This window comes from Ambystoma mexicanum, chromosome 10 (genome assembly GCF_040938575.1).
Source record: "Ambystoma mexicanum isolate Mex_15411 chromosome 10, UKY_AmexF1_1, whole genome shotgun sequence".
Taxonomy (NCBI): Eukaryota; Metazoa; Chordata; class Amphibia; order Caudata; family Ambystomatidae; genus Ambystoma; species Ambystoma mexicanum.
This window is the reverse complement of record NC_090932.1, coordinates 1,695,598,095-1,695,613,686: the sequence shown is the minus strand read 5'-3', so window position 1 is coordinate 1,695,613,686 and position 15,592 is coordinate 1,695,598,095. Positions and strand designations below refer to the sequence as shown.

At 44.4% G+C, this 15,592-nt stretch overlaps 1 protein-coding gene across 1 annotated transcript in view; it reads right to left on the bottom strand.

Annotated features, from left to right (window-relative positions):
- The window catches only part of TMEM132C (transmembrane protein 132C), a 1,669,387-nt gene that overhangs the window by 1,621,274 nt on the left and 32,521 nt on the right, over positions 1-15,592 (bottom strand). The gene's annotated exons all lie outside the window — the stretch shown is intronic.

The window sequence follows — 15,592 nt, the reverse complement described above, 5'->3', positions numbered from 1 at the left end:
GTTCCCGGTGTGGATAGATAGTGTTGTTCCGGGTGTGGATAGATAGTGATGTTCCCAGTGTGAATAGATAGTGATGTTCCGGGTGTGGATATATAGATGTTCCGGGTGTGGATAGATAGTGATTTTCTAGGTGAGGATAAATAGTGATGTTCCGGGTGTGAATAGATAGTGATGTTCCGGGTGTGGATATATAGATGTTCTGGGTGTGGATAGATAGTGATTTTCCAGGTGAGGATAAATAGTGATGTTCCCAGTGTGGATAGATAGTGTTGTTCCGGGTGTGGATAGATAGTGATGTTCCCAGTGTGAATAGATAGTGATGTTCCGGGTGTGGATATATAGATGTTCCGGGTGTGGATAGATAGTGATTTTCCAGGTGACGATAAATAGTGATGTTCCGGGTGTGGATATATAGATGTTCTGGGTGTGGATAGATAGTGATGTTCTGGGTATAGCAGATAGTGATATTCTGAGTGTGTATGGATAGTGTTGTTCCGGGTGTGGATAGAAAGTGGTGTTCCGGTTATGGATGGATAGTGATGTTCCCAGTGTGGATAGAAAGTGATGTTCCGGGTGTGGATAGATAGTGATGTTCTGGGTATAGCAGATAGTGATATTCTGAGTGTGTATGGATAGTGTTGTTCCGGGTGTGGATAGAAAGTGGTGTTCCGGTTGTGGATGGATAGTGATGTTCCCAGTGTGGATAGATAGTGATGTTCCGGGTGTAGATATATAGTGATGTTCCGGGTGTGGATAGATAGCTATGTTCCGGGTGTGGATATATAGTGATGTTCTGGGTGTGGATGGATAGTGTTGTTCCGGGTGTGGATAGATAGTGATGTTCCCATTGTGAATAGATAGTGATGTTCCGGGTGTGGATATATAGATGTTCTGGGTGTGGATAGATAGTGATGTTCCCGGTGTGAATAGATAGTGATGGTCCGGGTGTGGATATATAGTGATGTTCCGGGTGTGGATAGATAGCTATGTTCCGGGTGTGGATATATAGTGATGTTCTGGGTGTGGATGGATAGTGTTGTTCCGGGTGTGGATAGATAGTGATGTTCCCATTGTGAATAGATAGTGATGTTCCGGGTGTGGATATATAGATGTTCCAGGTGTGGATAGATAGTGATTTTCCAGGTGAGGATAAATAGTGATGTTCTGGGTGTGGATAGATAGTGATGTTCCCGGTGTGGATAGATAGTGTTGTTCCGGGTGTGGATATATAGATGTTCCGGGTGTGGATAGATAGTGATTTTCTAGGTGAGGATAAATAGTGATGTTCCGGGTGTGAATAGATAGTGATGTTCCGGGTGTGGATATATAGATGTTCCGGGTGTGGATAGATAGTGATTTTCTAGGTGAGGATAAATAGTGATGTTCCGGGTGTGAATAAATAGTGATGTTCCGGGTGTGGATAGAGAGTGATGTTCCCAGTGTGGATAGATACTGATATTCCGGGTGTGGATAGAAAGTGATGATCTGGGTGTGGATAGATAGTGATGTTCCAGGTATGGATAGATAGTGATGTTCTGGGTGTGGATAGATAGTGATGTTGCGGGTGTGGATATATAGATGTTCTGGGTGTGGATAGATAGTGATTTTCCAGGTGAGGATAAATAGTGATGTTCCCAGTGTGGATAGATAGTGTTGTTCCGGGTGTGGATAGATAGTGATGTTCCCAGTGTGAATAGATAGTGATGTTCCGGGTGTGGATATATAGATGTTCCGGGTGTGGATAGATAGTGATTTTCCAGGTGACGATAAATAGTGATGTTCCGGGTGTGGATATATAGATGTTCTGGGTGTGGATAGATAGTGATGTTCTGGGTATAGCAGATAGTGATATTCTGAGTGTGTATGGATAGTGTTGTTCCGGGTGTGGATAGAAAGTGGTGTTCCGGTTATGGATGGATAGTGATGTTCCCAGTGTGGATAGAAAGTGATGTTCCGGGTGTGGATAGATAGTGATGTTCTGGGTATAGCAGATAGTGATATTCTGAGTGTGTATGGATAGTGTTGTTCCGGGTGTGGATAGAAAGTGGTGTTCCGGTTGTGGATGGATAGTGATGTTCCCAGTGTGGATAGATAGTGATGTTCCGGGTGTAGATATATAGTGATGTTCCGGGTGTGGATAGATAGCTATGTTCCGGGTGTGGATATATAGTGATGTTCTGGGTGTGGATGGATAGTGTTGTTCCGGGTGTGGATAGATAGTGATGTTCCCATTGTGAATAGATAGTGATGTTCCGGGTGTGGATATATAGATGTTCCAGGTGTGGATAGATAGTGATTCTCCAGGTCAGGATAAATAGTGATGTTCTGGGTGTGGATAGATAGTGATGTTCCCGGTGTGAATAGATAGTGATGGTCCGGGTGTGGATATATAGTGATATTCCGGGTGTGGATAGATAGCTATGTTCCGGGTGTGGATATATAGTGATGTTCTGGGTGTGGATGGATAGTGTTGTTCCGGGTGTGGATAGATAGTGATGTTCCCATTGTGAATAGATAGTGATGTTCCGGGTGTGGATATATAGATGTTCCAGGTGTGGATAGATAGTGATTTTCCAGGTGAGGATAAATAGTGATGTTCTGGGTGTGGATAGATAGTGATGTTCCCGGTGTGGATAGATAGTGTTGTTCCGGGTGTGGATATATAGATGTTCCGGGTGTGGATAGATAGTGATTTTCTAGGTGAGGATAAATAGTGATGTTCCGGGTGTGAATAGATAGTGATGTTCCGGGTGTGGATATATAGATGTTCCGGGTGTGGATAGATAGTGATTTTCTAGGTGAGGATAAATAGTGATGTTCCGGGTGTGAATAAATAGTGATGTTCCGGGTGTGGATAGAGAGTGATGTTCCCAGTGTGGATAGATACTGATATTCCGGGTGTGGATAGAAAGTGATGATCTGGGTGTGGATAGATAGTGATGTTCCAGGTATGGATAGATAGTGATGTTCTGGGTGTGGATAGATAGTGATGTTGCGGGTGTGGATATATAGTGATGTTCCCGGTGTGGATAGATGGTGATGTTCTAGGTGTAGCAGATAGTGATATTCTGAGTGTGGATTGATAGTGTTGTTTCTGGTGTGGATAGAAAGTGGTGTTCCGGGTGTGGATGGATAGTGATGTTCCGGGTGTGGATAGATAGTGATGTTCTGGGTATAGCAGATAGTGATATTCTGAGTGTGTATGGATAGTGTTGTTCCGGGTGTGGATAGAAAGTGGTGTTCCGGTTATGGATGGATAGTGATGTTCCCAGTGTGGATAGAAAGTGATGTTCCGGGTGTGGATAGATAGTGATGTTCTGGGTATAGCAGATAGTGATATTCTGAGTGTGTATGGATAGTGTTGTTCCGGGTGTGGATAGAAAGTGGTGTTCCGGTTGTGGATGGATAGTGATGTTCCGGGTGTGGATATATAGTGATGTTCCGGGTGTGGATATATAGTGATGTTCCGGGTGTGGATAGATAGCTATGTTCCGGGTGTGGATATATAGTGATGTTCTGGGTGTGGATGGATAGTGTTGTTCCGGGTGTGGATGGATAGTGATGTTCCGGGTGTGGATATATAGTGATGTTCCGGGTGTGGATATATAGTGATGTTCCGGGTGTGGATAGATAGCTATGTTCCGGGTGTGGATATATAGTGATGTTCTGGGTGTGGATGGATAGTGTTGTTCCGGGTGTGGATAGATAGTGATGTTCCCATTGTGAATAGATAGTGATGTTCCGGGTGTGGATATATAGATGTTACAGGTGTGGATAGATAGTGATTTTCCAGGTGAGGATAAATAGTGATGTTCTGGGTGTGGATAGATAGTGATGTTCCCGGTGTGAATAGATAGTGATGGTCCGGGTGTGGATATATAGATGTTCCGGGTGTGAATAGATAGTGATTTTCCAGGTGAGGATAAATAGTGATGTTCCGGGTGTGGATAGATAGTGATGTTCCGGGTGTGGATATATAGATGTTCCGGGTGTGGGTAGATAGTGATTTTCCAGGTGAGGATAAATAGTGATGTTCCGGGTGTGGATAGATAGTGATGTTCCCGGTGTGGATAGATAGTGTTGTTCCGGGTGTGGATAGATAGTGATGTTCCCAGTGTGAATAGATAGTGATGTTCCGGGTGTGGATATATAGATGTTCCGGGTGTGGATAGATAGTGATTTTCTAGGTGAGGATAAATAGTGATGTTCCGGGTGTGAATAGATAGTGATGTTCCGGGTGTGGATATATAGATGTTCTGGGTGTGGATAGATAGTGATTTTCCAGGTGAGGATAAATAGTGATGTTCCCAGTGTGGATAGATAGTGTTGTTCCGGGTGTGGATAGATAGTGATGTTCCCAGTGTGAATAGATAGTGATGTTCCGGGTGTGGATATATAGATGTTCCGGGTGTGGATAGATAGTGATTTTCCAGGTGACGATAAATAGTGATGTTCCGGGTGTGGATATATAGATGTTCTGGGTGTGGATAGATAGTGATTTTCCAGGTGAAGATAAATAGTGACATTCCTGGTGTGGATAGATAGTGTTGTTCCGGATGTGGATAGATAGTGATGTTCCCAGTGTAAATAGATAGTGATGTTCCGGGTGTGGATATATAGATGTTCCGTGTGTGGATAGATAGTGATTTTCCAGGTGACGATAAATAGTGATGTTCCGGGTGTGGATAGATAGTGATGTTCCCGGTGTGGATAGATAGTGATGTTCCTGGTGTGGATATATAGATGTTCTGGGTCTGGATAGATAGTGATTTTCCAGGTGAGGATAAATAGTGATGTTTCTGGTGTGGATAGATAGTGTTGTTCCGGGTGTGGATAGATAGTGATGTTCCCAGTGTGAATAGATAGTGATGTTCCGGGTGTGGATATATAGATGTTCCGTGTGTGGATAGATAGTGATTTTCCAGGTGAGGATAAATAGTGATGTTCCTGGTGTGGATAGATAGTGTTGTTCCGGGTGTGGATAGATAGTGATGTTCCCAGTGTGAATAGATAGTGATGTTCCGGGTGTGGATATATGGATGTTCCGTGTGTGGATAGATAGTGATTTTCCAGGTGAGGATAAATAGTGATGTTCCTGGTGTGGATAGATAGTGTTGTCCCGGGTGTGGATAGATAGTGATGTTCCCAGTGTGAATAGATAGTGATGTTCCGGGTGTGGATATATAGATGTTCCGTGTGTGGATAGATAGTGATTTTCCAGGTGACGATAAATAGTGATGTTCCGGGTGTGGATATATAGTGATGTTCCGGGTGTGGATAGATAGCTATGTTCCGGGTGTGGATATATAGTGATGTTCCGGGTGTGGATGGATAGAGTTTTTCCGGGTGTGGATAGATAGTGATGTTCCCATTGTGAATAGATAGTGATGTTCCGAGTGTGGATATATAGATGTTCCGGGTGTGGATAGATAGTGATTTTCCAGGTGAGGATAAATAGTGATGTTCTGGGTGTGGATAGATAGTGATGTTCCCGATGTGAATAGATAGTGATGTTCCGGGTGTGGATATATAGATGTTCCGGGTGTGGATAGATAGTGATTTTCTAGGTGAGGATAAATAGTGATGTTCCGGGTGTGAATAGATAGTGATGTTCCGGGTGTGGATATATAGATGTTCTGGGTGTGGATAGATAGTGATTTTCCAGGTGAGGATAAATAGTGATGTTCCGGGTGTGGATAGATAGTGATGTTCCGGGTGTGGATAGATAGTGTTGTTCCGGGTGAGGATAGATAGTGATGTTCCCAGTGTGAATAGATAGTGATGTTCCGGGCGTGGATATATAGATGTTCCGGGTGTGGATAGATAGTTATTTTCTAGGTGAGGATAAATAGTGATGTTCCGGGTGTGAATAGATAGTGATGTTCCGGGTGTGGATATATAGATGTTCCGGGTGTGGGTTGATAGTGATTTTCCAGGTGAGGATAAATAGTGATGTTCCGGGTGTGGATAGATAGTGATGTTCCCGGTGTGGATAGATAATGTTGTTCCGGGTGAGGATAGATAGTGATGTTCCCAGTGTGAATAGATAGTGATGTTCCGGGTGTGGATATATAGATGTTCTGGGTGTGGATAGATAGTGATTTTCCAGGTGAGGATAAATAGTGATGTTCCGGGTGTGGATAGATAGTGTTGTTCCGGGTGTGGATAGATAGTGATGCTCCCAGTGTGAATAGATAGTGATGTTCCGGGTGTGGATAGATAGTGATTTTCCAGGTGAGGATAAATAGTGATGTTCTGGGTGTGGATAGATAGTGATTTTCCAGGTGAGGATAAATAGTGATGTTCCCAGTGTGGATAGATAGTGTTGTTCCGGGTGTGGATAGATAGTGATGTTCCCAGTGTGAATAGATAGTGATGTTCCGGGTGTGGATATATAGATGTTCCGGGTGTGGATAGATAGTGATTTTCCAGGTGACGATAAATAGTGATGTTCCGGGTGTGGATATATAGATGTTCTGGGTGTGGATAGATAGTGATTTTCCAGGTGAGGATAAATAGTGATGTTCCTGGTGTGGATAGATAGTGTTGTTCCGGGTGTGGATAGATAGTGATGTTCCCAGTGTAAATAGATAGTGATGTTCCGGGTGTGGATATATAGATGTTCCGTGTGTGGATAGATAGTGATTTTCCAGGTGACGATAAATAGTGATGTTCCGGGTGTGGATAGATAGTGATGTTCCTGGTGTGGATAGATAGTGATGTTCCTGGTGTGGATATATAGATGTTCTGGGTGTGGATAGATAGTGATTTTCCAGGTGAGGATAAATAGTGATGTTTCTGGTGTGGATAGATAGTGTTGTTCCGGGTGTGGATAGATAGTGATGTTCCCAGTGTGAATAGATAGTGATGTTCCGGGTGTGGATATATAGATGTTCCGTGTGTGGATAGATAGTGATTTTCCAGGTGAGGATAAATAGTGATGTTCCTGGTGTGGATAGATAGTGTTGTTCCGGGTGTGGATAGATAGTGATGTTCCCAGTGTGAATAGATAGTGATGTTCCGGGTGTGGATATATGGATGTTCCGTGTGTGGATAGATAGTGATTTTCCAGGTGAGGATAAATAGTGATGTTCCTGGTGTGGATAGATAGTGTTGTCCCGGGTGTGGATAGATAGTGATGTTCCCAGTGTGAATAGATATTGATGTTCCGGGTGTGGATATATAGATGTTCCGTGTGTGGATAGATAGTGATTTTCCAGGTGACGATAAATAGTGATGTTCCGGGTGTGGATATATAGTGATGTTCCGGGTGTGGATAGATAGCTATGTTCCGGGTGTGGATATATAGTGATGTTCCGGGTGTGGATGGATAGTGTTGTTCCGGGTGTGGATAGATAGTGATGTTCCCATTGTGAATAGATAGTGATGTTCCGAGTGTGGATATATAGATGTTCCGGGTGTGGATAGATAGTGATTTTCCAGGTGAGGATAAATAGTGATGTTCTGGGTGTGGATAGATAGTGATGTTCCCGATGTGAATAGATAGTGATGTTCCGGGTGTGGATATATAGATGTTCCGGGTGTGGATAGATAGTGATTTTCTAGGTGAGGATAAATAGTGATGTTCCGGGTATGAATAGATAGTGATGTTCCGGGTGTGGATATATAGATGTTCTGGGTGTGGATAGATAGTGATTTTCCAGGTGAGGATAAATAGTGATGTTCCGGGTGTGGATAGATAGTGATGTTCCGGGTGTGGTTAGATAGTGTTGTTCCGGGTGAGGATAGATTGTGATGTTCCCAGTGTGAATAGATAGTGATGTTCCGGGTGTGGATATATAGATGTTCCGGGTGTGGATAGATAGTGATTTTCTAGGTGAGGATAAATAGTGATGTTCCGGGTGTGAATAGATAGTGATGTTCCGGGTGTGGATATATAGATGTTCCGGGTGTGGGTTGATAGTGATTTTCCAGGTGAGGATAAATAGTGATGTTCCGGGTGTGGATAGATAGTGATGTTCCCGGTGTGGATAGATAGTGTTGTTCCGGGTGAGGATAGATAGTGATGTTCCCAGTGTGAATAGATAGTGATGTTCCGGGTGTGGATATATAGATGTTCTGGGTGTGGATAGATAGTGATTTTCCAGGTGAGGATAAATAGTGATGTTCCTGGTGTGGATAGATAGTGATGTTCCGGGTGTGGATATATAGATGTTCCGGGTGTGGATAGATAGTGATGTTCCCAGTGTAAATAGATAGTGATGTTCCGGGTGTGGATATATAGATGTTCCGTGTGTGGATAGATAGTGATTTTCCAGGTGACGATAAATAGTGATGTTCCGGGTGTGGATAGATAGTGATGTTCCCGGTGTGGATAGATAGTGATGTTCCTGGTGTGGATATATAGATGTTCTGGGTGTGGATAGATAGTGATTTTCCAGGTGAGGATAAATAGTGATGTTTCTGGTGTGGATAGATAGTGTTGTTCCGGGTGTGGATAGATAGTGATGTTCCCAGTGTGAATAGATAGTGATGTTCCGGGTGTGGATATATAGATGTTCCGTGTGTGGATAGATAGTGATTTTCCAGGTGAGGATAAATAGTGATGTTCCTGGTGTGGATAGATAGTGTTGTTCCGGGTGTGGATAGATAGTGATGTTCCCAGTGTGAATAGATAGTGATGTTCCGGGTGTGGATATATGGATGTTCCGTGTGTGGATAGATAGTGATTTTCCAGGTGAGGATAAATAGTGATGTTCCTGGTGTGGATAGATAGTGTTGTCCCGGGTGTGGATAGATAGTGATGTTCCCAGTGTGAATAGATAGTGATGTTCCGGGTGTGGATATATAGATGTTCCGTGTGTGGATAGATATTGATTTTCCAGGTGACGATAAATAGTGATGTTCCGGGTGTGGATATATAGTGATGTTCCGGGTGTGGATAGATAGCTATGTTCCGGGTGTGGATATATAGTGATGTTCCGGGTGTGGATGGATAGTGTTGTTCCGGGTGTGGATAGATAGTGATGTTCCCATTGTGAATAGATAGTGATGTTCCGAGTGTGGATATATAGATGTTCCAGGTGTGGATAGATAGTGATTTTCCAGGTGAGGATAAATAGTGATGTTCTGGGTGTGGATAGATAGTGATGTTCCCGATGTGAATAGATAGTGATGTTCCGGGTGTGGATATATAGATGTTCTGGGTGTGGATAGATAGTGATTTTCCAGGTGAGGATAAATAGTGATGTTCCGGGTGTGGATAGATAGTGATGTTCCGGGTGTGGATAGATAGTGTTGTTCCGGGTGAGGATAGATAGTGATGTTCCCAGTGTGAATAGATAGTGATGTTCCGGGTGTGGATATATAGATGTTCCGGGTGTGGATAGATAGTGATTTTCTAGGTGAGGATAAATAGTGATGTTCCGGGTGTGAATAGATAGTGATGTTCCGGGTGTGGATATATAGATGTTCCGGGTGTGGGTTGATAGTGATTTTCCAGGTGAGGATAAATAGTGATGTTCCGGGTGTGGATAGATAGTGATGTTCCCGGTGTGGATAGATAGTGTTGTTCCGGGTGAGGATAGATAGTGATGTTCCCAGTGTGAATAGATAGTGATGTTCCGGGTGTGGATATATAGATGTTCTGGGTGTGGATAGATAGTGATTTTCCAGGTGAGGATAGATAGTGATGTTCCCGATGTGAATAGATAGTGATTTTCCGGGTGTGGATATATAGATGTTCTGGGTGTGGATAGATAGTGATTTTCCAGGTGAGGATAAATAGTGATGTTCCGGGTGTGGATAGATAGTGATGTTCCGGGTGTGGATAGATAGTGTTGTTCCGGGTGAGGATAGATAGTGATGTTCCCAGTGTGAATAGATAGTGATGTTCCGGGTGTGGATATATAGATGTTCCGGGTGTGGATAGATAGTGATTTTCTAGGTGAGGATAAATAGTGATGTTCCGGGTGTGAATAGATAGTGATGTTCCGGGTGTGGATATATAGATGTTCCGGGTGTGGGTTGATAGTGATTTTCCAGGTGAGGATAAATAGTGATGTTCCGGGTGTGGATAGATAGTGATGTTCCCGGTGTGGATAGATAGTGTTGTTCCGGGTGAGGATAGATAGTGATGTTCCCAGTGTGAATAGATAGTGATGTACCGGGTGTGGATATATAGATGTTCTGGGTGTGGATAGATAGTGATTTTCCAGGTGAGGATAAATAGTGATGTTCCTGGTGTGGATAGATAGTGTTGTTCCGGGTGTGGATAGATAGTGATGTTCCCAGTGTGAATAGATAGTGATGTTCCGGGTGTGGATAGATAGTGATTTTCCAGGTGAGGATAAATAGTGATGTTCCGGGTGTGGATAAATAGTGATGTTCCCGGTGTGGAAGTGCGCATCAGCAGTGCATTTTCTTTGGTTCTGTGTGGGTGCATTGGTTCCTCTCTCTGTTAGGGCCACACTTAGGACCCGGGCTTGGAAGATGTCATACTCAAGATTGGGCAAAACACGTTGCCATTAAAGAAGAGCTTGTGGAAGGCACCACGTCGAGAGCATTGAACGTTCTGATGGATTTTCCCATAATTCACAAGATAGAATTTTGAATTTTCAGAGCTATTTATCATTTTCAATGTATTCTGGCCTACTCCACTGGGGGTGGTTGGACGTTGAGTGCAGGTTGAGGGCAAAGACAGTAACACCACACCACACCACATAGACAATTGTAAGCCTAATTGTGAGGGTGGTTTTAGTGATGGTGACTTTTCACTCAAGCCACAAAAAGGGGCTCCAAGGTCACTCTCGAGTCGACCCTTCTGCAGGTGAATCATTTAAACACCAATGACTCTTGAACCCTCAGCCATGTCACCTGCATAGACGTCCTAATTCCCTTTGGATTCATTAAACATTGGAAGACCCTGAACTCATGAATGCTCTTGAAACCCACATTTGTTGAATACTTCTCTGGGACCAGATTCTTATTTCATACACTCGCCTCGAAGGTCCTCATATCAGGTCTGTCGGTAGTTTCCTGTGTATTGCTGCCAGACCTGATTACCAAAGCGGTACACTAGTGTTACGCTACAGGACACAATGTTTCATTTGGTGGAGTGATCAGGGCACTACTTCCGCCAGGGGTAATCCCACCAGCTTTTGATGTTACAGTGGTTGGTGGTTACTCCTCCATTTTAACAGCAAACTCGTAGTTTGCCGGTGCCATAAAACAGAGTTATTCGACTATGGTAAAAGGAGGTGCTGGTGACAGACTTACTGGTGCACTGAAGGTGGAAGGACTCCCAAAGTTGGAAACTGAAAAGCCTTTTCTACATTTTTAGTTTCAAACATTACATCATCCTGTGAAATAAGATTGAAAAAAACATTGCAATTACATTCCATGATCCCGTTTTTGAGTCACGTAGACGGATTTCTCGCTCTTCACAAAAAGGCGTTTACTTCTGAGATAACACACTAACAAGAACTCAGAGTAGACCCTGTGTGAGATCTTTGTCTGGAAGTACCTCCCTGGAAGATACTTCATGCCTGGAAGGCAGTAGAGTCACCTGAGATGTGTGGTGGCACTCGACGACAGGTGGGCTGCGCCTGCCCAACCGGTTCCTTACAAGTTTACGGCTTTCCTGACACTTTATGTCACAACTATCACACCTGGAGAAGACTCTACACGTGCTTTGGCTTAGAATGGAGTAAGCCACCCTGCCACTATTTTTCTGGTCTTGCATCCAGAACATTTCTGTATTTAAGACATTGGAAGTTTAATTGACCATCTTGGAAGCAAACACTTAATACTGAAGACCTGTCAAGCGAAAGTTCAGGATTAGAAACCCGGTGTCTCGGTGAGATGGAGCCATCGGTCATCCTAATCTCGCGGTGGTTCTGATTCAACTGATATGTCTCTTCAGACATCTATTAACACCCGCTGTCCACCTTTCGACAGAACAATATATATCTTATGCTCATTCATACCTTGAGGGAGTGCAACAATGGCCCACCATAGTGTCTCTATGTTGTGTATTTTATATATCTGCATATGTTCCCTCCACACACACAAGTAGAGGCAGTAAGACATCCCACATCCTTTGCCCTTAGTAGCAAGAAGGACAGGGGCCAACTAGCAAAGGGCCACTGTCTCGGAGCCCAGAGGGCTTTCTGGATCACCACCGAAGGTTTCCCTGTTTCCTGAACCTTGGTTCATCTGTTACATTGAACTCTGAGACCTGGTTCTAGGGGGCCCTCTCGTTCTCACCCTTTGACCTACAGTATTTTTCCTGTGTGCGTGATCCTTTTGTCTAAGGAACATAGCACGATAGACCACAACCATCGCACACACGTATTTAGGAATTCCTTCAACTTTACTGCCTGACAGAAGCATTGCCTTCAGAATCGGTGAGGCAATTGTTGAGGAACGCGTTGGAAGGAGGTCTACAGGTCAACAATGGTCCCAACACTGTGAGTGGCTGCTCCTGAATGTCTAATTAAGTTACATCTAGGTTTTCTAAGCGTTCTCAGCGAAGGGCATTGCAAAAAACAGTGCAGCATTGTGGGGGTCTCCACCAGTAGACAATAGAAGGGGTTCAAGATCTGATTAGTGAGTGAAGATCATTTCCTAACCTTCTCTTCTCCTTCTCATACTTGTCATCGACACACCGCTGGATGTTCGCATCCTGATACCTTCAAGTCCTATCATCGCTGAGCGCACATGTCAAGCGATGAATCACCGCAATGACAGAACCACTGGTGTCAGCATGCACGGCTGCAACTGATCTGATTAACGCCTTGATCAATAAAAGTGCATGACGTACGGTTATTGATGGGTGATCAGGATATAATTAGGCATATTGCAAGTGTGTGAAGTGACATTGAAAATCCAGGGAGGTGACCCTCAGAATCTGCACAGGGAGGGGATTTGCTCTCATTATTAGAGTGTCACCTGCAGGAGTAGGAGACCTGGGATCGAGTCCCGGCTATCCCGCATTAGAGTGTCACCTGCAGGAGTAGGAGACCTGGGATCGAGTCCCGGTTATCCCGCATTAGAGTGTCACCTGCAGGAGTAGGAGACCTGGGATCGAGTCCCGGCTATCCCGCATTAGAGTGTCACCTGCAGGAGTAGGAGACCTGGGATCGAGTCCCGGCTGTCCCGCATTAGAGTGTCACCTGCAGTAGTAGGAGACCTGGGATCGAGTCCCGGCTATCCCGCATTAGAGTGTCACCTGCAGGAGTAGGAGACCTGGGATCAAGTCCCGGCCATCCCGCATTAGAGTGTCACCTGCAGGAGTAGGAGACCTGGGATCAAGTCCCGGCTATCCCACATTAGAGTGTCACCTGCTGGAGTAGGAGACCCGGGATCGAGTCCCGGCTATCCAGCCTAGTGGGACTTTGGCATCAAAGCAATGGATCTCTCTTTGCTGCAGTTCCACTGCCTGAAGATTGCTTGTTGAATTGTTGACTTATCTACATAGATTTTAAATATTACATGTGTAGTCTATTTAAAAGCAAATGTATTTATATATACAGGAGGAACGCTGCTATTTTGATTACAAAAAAAACATACAGTAGATAAGAAATCAGATTTGATGGGAGGCAGTGAGCTTCTTACAATGGGGTGAGTTTGATGGACATTCTGAAAAGGTTGCGGAGGGGAGTAAATGCAACAGTCACTGTGGCAATACAGAAGTGGACATACATAGATTAAGGACAACCAACATTGGAAATCTTTAAGTGCAGATAAGCGGTACGGCCAGCTGTGTTCAGGAGGTGACCATGGTGGGTGAAGTGCTAGAGTGGAGGCAGAGGAAGAGAGGGACAGAGGCAAGTTAGAGGCCAGGTAACAATGTTAGTTAGCAGGCAGATGAGAGGTAGGTTAAGAGGGTAACTCAGAGGCAAGGAGGCAGGCTTTTAGCTTGGTGTTGAATAAATCTGTGTGGACTGTTTCCAGGACGACTGGGTGGAAGAAAATTCTATGCAAGTGGAAGGGAGAGAGAAAGGGCGAAAGCGAGAGTACACACAGGCGGGTGGAGGAGCCACAAGGGTAGTCAAGGAGGCAGAAGGGAGATTACAAAAAGGCTTGTTAGGTTGCATAGGGGGGATAGATAGAGTGGTGCCTTACTGTGGATAGATTTGTGAACCAGGAGAAGGAATTTAAATCTGGCACCGTTCTGCATCGTTAGTCATCTAGCATGGTGATAGTATGAGGAAGTAAGTGTGAAGTGAGGGAATTCAAAGACAGACCAAGTAACGAGATTAATGATCTTGTTGAGAGGACAGAAAGAGTAGTTGGATTGACCAAAGAGGATGCTGGCACAGTAGTCCAGTTTAGAGAAGACACGAGTGGTTAAGAGATGTCTGGCGGTGTTGCAAGGAGGAGCAATATTCCAACATTTTCAATCCATTTATATTTCCAGTGAATGAATCAGGCCTTCTTTCAGCGAGTAATGTATTTGTTGGAGTTTTTGCAGCTGCCGCACAGCCCTGACCCGGTCCATCTCATGCTGCTACTGCTATCCCGTAGTCGCTCAACCCATGGGTGACAACTGTTATCGCCAGACGCCGTCCACTCGTACCGCTTTTTCGTGTGTGTCTCTTGTTTCACATTCCAGTGCAGCTCTTCTTGACGCATGTGGCGTGCCCCTCCTCCCAGAACTTCCTCAAGCCCATTGTCTGATCCTAAGGGGCCCCTTTTATGGGAACCACCCTGTCTTATTTTGTAATTTAATTTATCAACAGGGGACAGCCCAGGTTCCCTTTCTTCTGTGTCCCTTATACTTTCGTCCTTATGTTGGGCCTCCTACTTCCAGCCATATGGACCAACTTCGATCCCATGAGAAAACAATGTTGCCACTGAAACCTTTTCTTCAGAAGGTTGCTCACTCTAAGGTGACCCAGTTCATCAGCAAACATCAACATAGTCACACATTGCAGTTTGAAACTTGAAGTGTTTCTCTGTAATAGATATATGGTGAGGTATGGAGTTTGTTTGAATAACCCAGGCTGATATGGTCGTGTTCAAAGGGTAGTCATTCCTTCTGAAGCTCAATGAGACATGTGCATGTATCGCCCTTAATGTATGGTTATGTAAAGAGGGCATACACAAAACATGGCTCGCCACTCGGTAGCAAGGATGAAGGCCATGTGCGAAGCATGGTGTTCATTTCTGGAGGCCACGTCTGAAGTATTGAAGGTAAGGCTGGAGGAAACTTCTTAAGTGTTGGGTCCAGTTCTGAGGCCAGTATAGAGTATTGTGTTCATTTCTGGAGGCCACGTCTGAAGTATTGAAGGTAAGGCTGGGGCCGCTTCTTAAGTGTTGGGTCGAGTTCTGAAGGCCACATACAGAGCATTGTGTTCATTTCTGGAGGCCACGTCTGAAGTATTGGAGGTAAGGCTGGATGATGCTTCTTAAGTGTTGGGTTCAGTTCTGAGGCCAGTATAAAGTATTGTGTTCATTTTTGGAGCATTACAGGTAAGGCTGGGGACGATGTTTAAGTGTTGGGTCCAGTTCTGAAGGCCACGTACAGAGTACTGTTTTTTTTCTGGAGGCCAAGTTTGATGTGCGCCCATGTTTAGAGGACACATCTGCAGTATTGCATCAATGTCTCGTGGCCACACCTGATGGG